We start from the raw sequence: 12,126 nt of genomic DNA on the forward strand, positions 1-12,126 counted from the left end.
TCTCTGCCTCTGTCTCTGTTTCAAGAAGCAGCTCTCACCATTCAGTGAGCCACTGTGTACAGATGTAAAAACTGTCATAAAAGCAAATACTGCTGATGCTGGAAATCTGAAACAAAAACAGAAAATTCTGCAAAAACTTAGATCTAACAGCATCTGTGGAGAGAAAGAGAGATTTGACACTTCAAGTCCGTATGACTCTTCTTCAGACCTGTTGAGTTTTTCCAGCATTTTCTACTTTTGTGTAAGAACTGTCACTTGATTTTAATAGGTTTCACCCATTTGAGTCTCACCCCCATTGCAACCAGACCATACAGGCAGGTCTCTCAGCTGGGGTGCTTTTGGAATTGTGCAACATTGGCTCAGAATTTGGAGTGGGGCATCAACGTTTGCCATTTTTCTCCACACCCATCGACCTGAAAAATGTTTGCTTTGCAAATTGCTGCATGCCAGCACAAAGGCAGCAAATTATTTGATGGGACCTTAGTAACCGATGAGGGTTAAGGATAGAGAAAGAAATAGAGTGGTGATGGACAAGAAAATAGTGTGAATTCGAGTCAAAGTAGACAAAGAATGGGAAGTAAAGAGAGGGAATGATTAAGAGAGAGTGAAATAAGAAAGAGAGAAAAGCTAAGAAAATATTTTTAAAAAACATTTAAAAAATTTCCAGGAACAATTTACTACCGCAAAGAGGCATTTACTACATTTTTTTTATTCATTTACAGGATGTGGGTGTCACTGGCTAGGCCAGCATTTATTGCCCATCCCTAATTGCCCTTGAGAAGGTGCTGGTGAACCAGCTTCTGGAACCGCTTTAATCCCAGTGGTGTAGGTACAGCCATAGTACTGTTAGGGAGGAGTTCCAGGATTTTGACCCAGTGACAGTGAAGGGACTGCGATATATTTCGAAGTCAGGATGATGAAAGACTTGGAGGGGAATTTGCACCTTGTGGTGTTCCCATGTATCTGTTGCTCTTGTCTTTCTAGATGATAGTGATCGTGGATGTGAAAGGTGCTATCTAAGGAGCCTTGGTGCGTTTCTGCAGTGCATCTTGTAGTTGGAACACACTGCTGCCATTGTGCACTGTTTGTGGAAAGGGGCGAGAATCAAGTGGGCTGTTTTGTTCTGGATAGTATAAAACATCTTGAGTGTTATTCAAGCTTCACTCATCCAGGCAAGTGGAGAGTGTTCCATCACACTCCTGATTTGTTCTTTGTAGATGGTGGTCAATGGTAACCTCCAGAATGTTGATAGGGGATTCAGTGAAGGTAATGCCATTGAATGTCAAGGGTCATTGTTTAGATTCTCTCTTGTTGGAGATGGTCAATGCCTGGCAGTCATGTGGCACGAATGTTACTTGCCACGTCAGCCCAAGCCTGGACATTGTCCAGGCCTTGATGCATTTGGACATGGACTGCTTCAGTATCTGAGGAGTCATGAATGGCGCAGACCATTGTGCAATCATCAGCAAACATCCCCACCTCTGACCTTATGATGGAAGGAAGGACATTGATGAAGCAGCTGAGGATGGTTGGACCTAGGACACTACCTTGAGGAACTCCTGCAGTGATGTCCTGGAGCTGAGATGATTGACCATCAACAATCACAACCATCTTCCTTTGTGCTAGGTATGACTGCAACCAGTGGAGAGTTTTCCCCCGATTCCTATCAACTCCAGTTTTGCTAGGGCTCCTTAATGCCACTCAGTCAAATGCTGCCTTGATGTCAAGGGCAGTCACTCTCACCTCACCTCTGGAGTTCAGCTCTCTTGTCCATGTTTGAACCAAGGCTGTAAAGAGGTCAGGAGCTGAGTGACCTTGGCGGAACCCAAACTGGGTGTCAGTGAGCAGGTTATTGCTAAGCAAGTGCTGCTTGATAGCACTGTTGATGACCCCTTCCATTGCTTTATTGCTGGTTGAGAGTAGACTGATGGGCCGGTAATTGGCCTGATTGGATTTGTCCTGCTTTTTGTGTACAGGACATACCTAGGCAAGTTTCCACATAGCCAGGTAGATGCCAGTGTTGTAGCTGTACTGGGACAGCTTGGCTAGTGGTGCAGCAATTTCTGGAACAAAAGTCTTCAATACTATTGTTGGAATATTGTCAGGTCCCATAGCCTTTGCAGTATCCAATGCCTTCAGCCGTTTCTTAATATCACGTGGAGTGAATCAAATTGGCTAAAGACTGGTACCTATGATGCTGGGGACCTCCGGAGGAAGCCGAGATGGATCATCCACTCGGCACTTCTGGCTGAAGATAATAGCAAATGCTTCAGCCTTATCTTTTGCACTGATGTGCTAGGCTCCCACATCATTAAGGATGGGGATATTTGTGGAGCATCTCCATGTTCTCCCTGCCAAATTGAATCACCTCACATTTCTCCGCATTGACCTTCATCTGCCATCTGTCTACCTATTCCACCAACTTGTCTATGCCCTTTTGGAGTTCTACACAATCCTCCTCACAGTTTGCAATGCCTCCAATGCCTCATATCATTTGCAAATTTTGAAATTGAGTACAGTGCTCCAAGGTCCAGGTCATTAATGTATATCAGGAAAAGCATGGGACCCAACACTGACCCCTGGCAGAAAGTATAGAGAATGGTTCAGTGCTTATAATCCAACAGGAAAGACTTATGCACTTCAGAATTGGTCACATATGGAACAGATCAGGGGAGATCAATAATGGAGTCATTCTGCATGAAGGGCCCTCATCCACTGGGGCTCAGATTGATCTGTGGATTTGCATAGTGAGTTGCTTAGCCTTATAAACCAGCAACAGCTTAGGTTTCGGGTGGATGGGTGAGAATAGCATGATCAGAATTTTACCAGCATTTTGAAAACAGGCTGAGAGGTGAAAAAGCTAGCAATGGGAAGGCAGTGAATGTCCAATGTCTTCCCGCTATCACGCTATTTTCCCAGTGACAGAAATGTTGGCAGATCAGCCATCCACCAGGAAGCCATCTGAACCACTTAAGTAAAGGAAGGAATAAGGCTTGTATTTATATAGTGCTTTTCACATCCATGCGCTTTACAGCCAATGAAGTACTTTTGAAGTGTAGTCACTGTTGTAATGTAGGAAACGCAGCTGGCAGTGTGCACTCAGCAAATTCCCACAAACAGCAATGTGATAATGACCAGATAAACTGCCTTGGTACTATTGACTGAGGGATAAATATTAACCAGAACACCAGGGCTAGCTCCCCCGCTTTTCTTCAAAATAGTGTCATGGGATCTTTAAAATCTACCCAAGCAGGCAAGCGGGGCCTTGGTGTGTTTCAGCCAAAACATGGCACCTCCAACAGTTCAGTATTCCTTTGGTACTGCAACAGGAGTGTCAAATCTTAATTTTTGTACTTGAGACCTGGAGTGGGATTTGAGCCCAAAAACCTTGTGATTCAGAGGTGAGAGTGATACTGACTGAGCCACAGCACACTTAACTGGCCAATTAAAGCTCATTACCTGCCACTGCAGTCATTTTGCCTACATCAGGGGGTCCAACACATTATGAGGAGAACCCCCCAACTCCAGCAAAATCTAATGACCTCTTGGGGTCTCCTGAGGGTGGAGGAGTGTGGCAGCTTCATTTCCATGGCCCGTGAAGGGGTCCCCAGCAGCAATGATCAACCCCTCACCAACAACGACATCTGTCCTCGCAAACTCCTCCCAAACCCCCAGCACAGCCCCACCGATTGCCAGGGCCTGATTGCCAGGCCCCAGCCCAATCCAAGCTCTCTCTGAGAGCTCCTGGCATCAAGAAGCCCCGTGCCTGCAGCTACAGTGTCAGCAATGGCCAATTTTAGCAGTGGCTCTGCTGAGCTGCTGGCCCTTTGATTGGAATGGCCATTCTTGGGGGCATACCCCCATCCTTAATTGGGCAGCAGCCCTGGCAATGGCATCTTAATTGGCTACCATTGGGAATATGCCTTCCTGGATCCCGCCCCACTTTTGACCTCAATGGCAGAACTTCTGCCATCTCTGTAAAATTCATCCCATTTAGTCTCAGCCCTGATCGTCTCTTCCTCCCCATCCCAGGCAGCGTTGTGAGCTGATGGCCACTGTCAATTTTTCAATTCTTATTTATTTTACCATCCCTAGTTGTCCTCGAGAAAATGGTGGTAAGCCATCATCTCGAACCACTGCAGCCTGTGTGTTGAAGATACTTCCACAGTGCTGCTGCATAGAGAGTTCCGGAATTTTGACCCAGCAACTATGAAGAAACTGCAACATATCCCCCAAATTAGGATGGTGTGTGATGTGGAGGGAAATATGGGGATAATGGTGGTCCCAAGTACTTGTTTTTATCTCTAGCTTTTGATATAAGATGGTCAATTGCAATGATTTCTCACCAAACAATTCTGTTTGTTTTTTCCACGCTGTTCAACGCACACATTACTGGTGTGGTCAAAAACAAACTGACAATCAAAGGGACCCACTCTCTGACTCTGAATCATTCTCAACATCTACCCCCAACAATCCCGCCCCCCCCACCACCCCACCCCCCTCCACTGGCACCCCGCCACCTAACCCTCTCAATAGAAAGAAAATATCAAAATATTCAGGAAAACATAAGACGTAGGCAAACTATTCAATGCTGTAACTGTTTTACTTCCCATGGTTGGGGCAGATTCTAAGACGTCTGGCCACATTAATCTGGGTAAAATGCTGGAAACATAGAGCCATTAAAATGTCCATCTTAATTTCATGTGCACTGGTGAAAGGGCAAGTGTAGGAAATGACAATTCATACCCAGACCTGGAAGTTCATGGACAGAACAATGGCAGAAACAAATCCTGTCTTGGATCAATGTTGGAAATAGATCATTCCAGGTAAAAATGATGGAAACAGACTGACATTCTATGGAAACATTTGCAAGGGTAAAGAATTCAGAGGATTTGGGAAGGAAATTTGCTTGGTTGGGGACAATCCAGTTGTTATGGCCCATGTCAGAACAATGATATAGGGGAGAACATGGAGGAGGTCCTGCTGCTCATAGAGTACAGGAACCTAAAATAAAAGGCAGGACCCCATGGATGGTAATCTTGGGATTACTATCTGATCCACATGCTAATTGGTATAGGAATGGAGAAGTCAAGAAAATAAATGCATTTTTGAAAGAGTGATGTAGATAGGAGGGGTTCAATTTCCTGCGTCATTGACACCAATGCTGGGATAAAGAGGAGCTGTAATAATGGAACTGGCTCCTCAGAATCCCAGCAAAAAGGATAAATAAAGGTAGACCATAAACTAATGGGACATTGGGAGGCAAAAATAACATGAGCCTGAAGATAAAAAAATCGGAGATAAGAGTAAAGGTGATCAAAAGTAAGAAATAAGGTGCAAATACAGTTAGAGAACAAATGTGGAAAATGGCTGTTAAAAATAAAGTAAGTTTAATAAAATCAAATTAAATTGCTTGTACACTAATGTGCACAGTACCTGAAACAATATTAAGGAACTGGAGGCAGTAATTTGTGCAAGAAGCAACATATAATATGGATAACTGAAACATTACTGAATAAAGAACATGAATTGCAGTTAAATATTGAACGTTATAACACATTTAGAAGCAATAAGAAAAGGCAAAGAGAATGGAGCAGCTGTATCAATTAGAGGTAAAATAATAACAATAGGAAAAATGGGCATGACTATCATTACGATAGAAACAGAATCCACATGGATTAAGGTAAAGAACAAGAAGGGAATCAACCATGCTAACATGGGTGTTCTACAGATTACCCATTAGTGGAAGGAAAATGAAGGAAGAAATATGCAAGCAAAACTATGAAACGAGTCAAGGACAGAAAAATAATAATCGGAGATTTCAACTATCCACAAATAAACTGGGAAGAGAAGAACATACAAGTGGGAAAGAAAATGGAGGTTGTACAATGTGTACAGGAATCCTTTCTTATCCAGCATCTAAGAATGGGACCTCTTCTGGATCTAGTAAGGAGAAATGAACCGGAGCAGATAAGAGAGGTAAGTGTAGGAAAATATCCAGGCAATAGCGATCACAACTTCAATTTTAAGATAAAGGGCCAAATTTTGAAGCAAGAAGCTAATTTTGGGAAATTTCCTAACTTGGCGGACCTACCTCCAGGAAAACAACTCCCAGAGTCATGATGTTTGGCCTATGGGTTGCAGAGACATGATTGATTTGGGCCTGTCATCTCCAGATGCAGTTTGGAGATAGCCATGGGGGTTGGTGAGTGCTGAAATGGGCTGGTTAGAAGGCCTGCTTTGTTTCTGTCAGATTTCAGGCCAGTTGTATAAAAATCTGTTAGGCCCTATCGTCCTCTTTTCTCAACCACCTCAGGCCCCCCTCTGACCCCCCCCCCCCCCAACCCACATTTCTACTCATACCTCTCATGGCACCTCCATTCCCTCTGGCCCAGTTGTATAAGTGGCTGTTAGGCCCAATAGCCCTCATCCTTACCCACCCACCACATCCCCTTATATGCCCATTCCACCTCCATAGCCACTCACCCAGTATCTACTATGGGTAGATGTCAGTGGCCACCTGGAGATGAAAATATTAAACTTCTAACAATAGAGGAGAGCTCTCACCCATACACACTTGATGCTGAAAAAAAGCTCTCATTTATGAAACACATTCAAAAATGTTAAATTCCTTCAAATGGTCAATCTATTGTAAAAAAAAAATATTGTAAGGCTTTTATTCACTAGCTACATCAAAGATAACTAATCCTTTAATAGCCTCCTAAAACAGTCAATACAAATGTGAACTCAGCCCCTCTCTTGAGATAAGAGGTTTTTGAGCATTTAAAACTCAGCCAAGCATTCATAATGGGCTCAGCTGCAATAACAGCCCAAGGAAAATGTTGACAATGAAGTCTTTTGAAGCTACAGGAACTGATGGCTAATGTTTTTTTTTCTAAGCTGCACCAAAGGGTCTATCAATCAGTGCACTCTAGCACCAGCAGATCTCTTTTCTTACTCCAACTGACAGTTGCCATACATTTTTCTCATTTTTAAAGGGTTGAGGATTTAAATGCCTTCAGATCATGACATTTAAATGCACATTATCCATCCTTCACAAGCATTTGCACCTCCTCCATCAAATTGTGCTTCCCACACTGCAGGCTAAGTCCCTTGGAACAGTGAAAATGAGGTCTGTTTGATCTCAGTGTTAACTTAAAAGGCCCTGTCACCCTCCTCCTGTCGGCAAGAAGGCAGTTCACCACCACCTTTTCAATGGCAATTAGGGATGGGCAATAAATGCTGGCCTAGCCAGCGAAACCCACATCCCTTGAATTAATAAAAAAAAGGGGACTGTTAGAAATGGGGGCAGGACTTCCACATCTGACATTTTAAAGAACCCAGAAATGGCCTGACTCTGAAAATCCAGCCCAATGATTGAGAAAGAGTTAAGTGAGGCACAGACCAAAGAAATACTTTAAAATAAAGCTAATTTTGAGAGGATGAGAATGAAACAGGGAAAGATAAATTGGAAGAAAAGAAAACATGGACAAATTAAAAGGTAGACAAGCAATGGGAAAGATTTAAAAGGTTGATCAGTGAAGTTCAGGAGGAACAACCACAAACTAGCCAATAATGAAACGCCAGGAATAAATAGAGAGATCAGGTCAAAATTGAAACTAAAGAAAAAGCCTTGTGCTAAGCATACAGACAATAAAGGAGAGGATGACTGAATGGAATACAAAGAGTTTAGGAACAAAATAACAAAAACAATTAGGAAGGCAAAGAAGAGCTATGACATTACATATTTGAAGGATACAAAAATGAATAATAAAGTATTTTACAAGCCCAGACATTCCACAGGATAGGGCCACTAAGGATGAAGGAGATAAACTCATAAGTAATGACAGCAAAAATAATAAATAATTACTTTGACTTGTTATTCATTTTGAGACTAACAAGATAGACATGGCTTTAGAAGATATAAAAAAAAAGACATTTAAGAAAGAAAGGGAGAAGATAATTCATAAACTAGTCATACCTAGAGAAGATAAACACCTGCATCTACACATACTAAAATAAGCTAGAGAAGAAATAGCAGAGGCAATATTCTATATCTATTTATATTTAAGGAATGTCATGAAGCTATTATTGTATATAAGATTATTGGAAAATATTTTTCTTTTAAAATAGAGGTTTAGTCTATGGGTATGTATCTTAATTGGATTAAAGCCAGTTAGTCTGGATGCTTTGATGTGTACCAGTTTGCATATGTAAGAGAGATAGCATGCATTTGCAGTTTTTTTGAATAGACAATTCAAGAAGTGGGGTGAAAACTGATACCTATCTAGCAGCTACCAAGCATATTACTAATAAAATTGGTACTATGAAAGGAGCTTTATTGTTAAAAGGGTTTAGTTCAGAGGGTGTTAATACAAAGAGAATTAACATTCAATCATTCATAGTAAGTATAACTTCAACAGTTTTTGGGTGTGCCACGCAGAGGCAATATGAGATCAAAAGGAAGCTGCAAGCCTCCAACTGGCTCCACAGGAACCAAAGTGAAAATGCTTTGCCTGGTGTTTGGTTAAGCCTATGGATTGCTGTTGCCTTAATGGAAATTTTGGGAATTTGTTAAAAGTTATGATAATAGTAATTTATAGCCATGTGTACATATATTTTAACCTGTGTAAATTAATAAATGTTTCATTTAGTTTAATGCAAAATCTCGAGAACTGGTGGTTTGATTCCTGAATTTAGAGTCCCATCTCAAACATAACACTTAAAATGATATGTTTTGACAGTTGTTTAAAGTTTCCCACTGGGATTTTGAAAAATAACTCTGCTTTACCAAATGTATTGGTCATAACAGGAACTAGTGCCAGAGAACCGCCATATAGCTAGTATTGTTCCTTTGTCCAAAAAGGGAGATATAACAAGTCTGGCAAATTATAGACCAGTTATCTTAACATTGGTGGCAGGAAAAATAATGGAGTACTTGTTCAAATGTGTAATAGAAAAACATCTAGAAACCAAAAATAGAGTAGAATAAAAATTAGTTAGCACAGATTTCAAAAGGGAAGGTTATCATAGTTAACACCAACCAGTTTACAAAAGAACTGTTCTGTTCACATTCTGGGTCTGTTACTGAAAACTTTACCCAAACATGAAGACCTGTGAAAACACTGCTTAAGGCAAAGAGTTGGAATTCACCTATGAGAGTGATCTAAGTTATAGTATGTACCAAAGAACCCATGGTAAATAAAGCAGAAACAATCCAACTAGAAGCAATTCTGATAACATCAGACTTTGTATAAACAAAAGTTATAGAGGCAGTGGATAAGGAGGTGACAGATTTACTTTTTAAAAGAAAGCCTGGAAGGTAAAACTCCCACTTTGATGTTAATCCCATGTGTGTGCCCCAACTAAATCTATAGATCAGCAACACAAAACTTATGCGTGAAAGAACTTCAGTGAGTGCCTTCCACTGAAATTTAACAAATGTTGAATCATAAACTTCCATTGGTCAGCAAAACCCATTAGTATCTTAAGTAAATAAACATTTAATAGCTATCAAAATGTGGTTTTCCATATTTTTATTGGTTATTAAACAGTATTGGCTTGTTTACGAACAGAAGCTCTCTCCATCATAATGACTAAAGAAAGTTGGACATGAGTTAATTAATTCATTGAGATAAATCATCTGTGGGCTGTTCAAATATGACAAAACAATTTAAATACAGAATGGCCCTCTATTTAAATACACTTCATTTAATCATTAAAATGTCATAACTTCAAAATAGAACAAATTAATTTTATGTAATGAAGCCAGGTGATTATAACAGAAGGTATAACTGAATTATTGGAAATTATCATGATGTTGGGTATAATACTGTGCAATAGTTTTAGTAGGAACAGTAATTATGCCCCTTGGACATAAACTGTATTTTGACTGCTGTAAGAGATGAGCATCAGTTTATATGTGGATGCAGTACAAACATAGAAATTGTTATTCTTTGACAGCATGTCTGCAGTATAGCTCAATCATTACTACTCTATGTACAACTATTGATCGGAATGCAAAGATTCCAATAGCCTTGAAACACAAATCCACAATTAAAACATGATCTGCACCTATGTTACAGGAGGCCAGTTTAACCATTTATTTTAGCCTTTTTTCTTTTGTCTTTTTGTAAGTGATCATATCCTTTAGCAGGAATTCTCTTGATTAGTTTTTCAATTTTGTTTAATCCTTTTCTTCTAACAAAAGCAGGAACAGGCACATGGGTTGAAGAAAAGGAAAAACGCAAAAGTGATGAAGACCAGGAATCTGCAGCATATACAGATATTACTAGGGAAGGTAAGGGAAATGATTGTGCAGCGAGACAAGATGACAAGAAAGGCGTTAGAATCTCAGAAAAGGCAATGAGCTGGGTAAAGGCAAGTAGATAACAAGGAGAGTGGGAAAGCCACAAGGATAAAACGTAATTTAGGGTACTGTAATTTTTTCCAGTTTCAATATTGAATTATATAAAGCTTCTTTCACAATTTAACCAGGGATAAATGGTAGGCATTTAAGCCCAAATCTTAAATCAATATTTTAGGTATCATTGAAAGGCACCGCTCCACTCTGTCTTCCACTGAAAGCCTCAATCCAAAGCTTTCTTGGCACCTCCCATCCTCCACCTTCCATCAGCTTCACCTTATCTAAGTTTCTGTTGACTGGACCCCGTCAGATGCCAAGTCCCGTCATTCCTTTCCTTGCTGATTACTTTGGCTCTTGGTCCACCAAGGCTTCAAGTTTAAGTTTCTCATCTTTACACTGAAACCTTGTTATTGATGACCATACCTTCAGTTGCCCGTCCCCATGCTCTGATATTCTCTCCCCAAATTTCTCCATTTTTCTCTCCTCATTATGTTTAAGACTCTCCTCAAAATCTATTGCTTTGAGCAAACTTTCAGTTACCCTTCCCAATATCTCCTTCTTTGCACTGCACCATTTCACCCCTTATTCTTCTGTGGAGCACCTTGGGACATTTTCCTACATTAAGGATGCCTATAAATTGGTAAGTGGTTGTAGTGGTGGTCACGTTACTATTGTAAGCAAGTTCACTTTTTTAAGATTTAATCTGTTACAATTCCCAGTTTCACACAACAATTTTCTATCTCGGTGTCTGTACATTGGTTTCTGTAAACAGACGCTGTTCCCTACAAACTTAAAACGGCACTATTCTTTAATCTACCCTTGGAAAATATGAGGTCCAAGAAGTAACCAGTACCCTAGTAAGGTAAAATAATTACTGAATTAGATGTTGTCATATGCTGAGATATCAAACTAATTTCAAAGTAAAAGATATTAAACTCAAATCAGATTTACAGCAAAAACGCTTAATATTTATTTATACATAAACATATCTGATCTATCACCCTATTTAAGGTTCTTTGGTTTGGTTTCATTCAGCCCATAGCCCCAATATCCTGTGAATATGGTTTACTACCTTTCCTTCGGCAGGATTTTAAGTCTCCCGGGAGGGCACGCGCCTGACCCGATCAAGTGTAAAATATCGTGCAATGACGTCGGGTGAGAGTGTACCAGTGTACCAACATTATCGTGCACTCACACAATATTCGGAGGGTAGGCACAAGCAGGTGCCAGAGCCACGCCCGCCATTAATAAAGAGGCCACTTAAGGCCATTAAAAAGCCAACTGATAGTGATTTTTTTGTTGCCCACGTGATATTGCGCTCATCACATGGGCAGGCGACAATTTCAAAAACTTCATCCAAGGGCAGATAAAAGGGGTGATCAGCATTGCTAGTGTCAGTAGTGGGGAGTTCGGTACATAGTTTGCTGCTGGTGACTTATTGGAATTTAGCAGCTTTATCTCTGTTTGTGGCTTCATTCTTAGCATTTCCAGGCTTCATTTCAGGTTGCCTAGGTGTCTCCAAGGCCTTTGGAGGATTCAGATGATGTGGATACTTCCAGGTATCAGACAGCCTTCTGTAACCCTGGTAATGGAGATTGTGGTCTCCACTGGTGGCACCTCCTCTGAGGAGAACAGAAGGGAGAGGAGTCCAGGTGTCCCAATGTAGCTTCCAGGGGAGAGATCTGTGGGAGGAGAGGCACTGGCACAAGGGACGCAGGGCCAGCAGGAAGTTCAAGGCAGAAGGGGCCGCAGAAGATACC

Source organism: Carcharodon carcharias, chromosome 9 (genome assembly GCF_017639515.1).
Source record: "Carcharodon carcharias isolate sCarCar2 chromosome 9, sCarCar2.pri, whole genome shotgun sequence".
Classification (NCBI taxonomy): Eukaryota; Metazoa; Chordata; class Chondrichthyes; order Lamniformes; family Lamnidae; genus Carcharodon; species Carcharodon carcharias.